Genomic DNA, 570 nt, shown 5'->3' with positions numbered 1-570 from the left:
ATCGAATGATATCAATATCTTCAACATTAACACCCGGCTCTTTGAAATTGACATGAATAAGTTTATAATATAATAAAAACGTATATATATTTTTTTACCTCCCATTTATATACAAAAGAAAACTCCAGCCGAGGAGAAACCACGCAATTCTTCAACAAGCAAATGGCAAATAAAAATGAGAGAATAATAAAGAAAAGACAAAAAAGAGATAAAAAGGACGTCATTCATCTCATCCTCACCCTGGAGTACCAAAGCCATTCTGTCCGGGACAAAAGGCTTTGCTCACACACACAGAATCTCTTTCATTAACACAGAGAAGCACAAGACAAGTATCTTTCCGCCGTGTTCCAGGTTGAGGTGCATTAAACCGCGCGTGTTTTGTTTTTTATCAGCAAAATGTTACCGTGTAGAAAAGTTGAGATCAAAAAGATGTCTAACAATACACTTTTCGGACACCCCAAGGCACACCATGTCCCTGATGGAGTTTTTATATCGCTCTCAATCTCTCCTTCACATTAGATTTGACCCAGCATATCTTGCTTTCGATATTTTTTTTCTATAATCGTGGTG

The sequence above is a fragment of the Penaeus monodon genome, chromosome 25 (genome assembly GCF_015228065.2).
Source record: "Penaeus monodon isolate SGIC_2016 chromosome 25, NSTDA_Pmon_1, whole genome shotgun sequence".
In the NCBI taxonomy this organism is placed as follows: Eukaryota; Metazoa; Arthropoda; class Malacostraca; order Decapoda; family Penaeidae; genus Penaeus; species Penaeus monodon.
The sequence above is the reverse complement of the archived record's forward strand: the minus strand, read 5'-3'. Positions refer to the sequence as shown.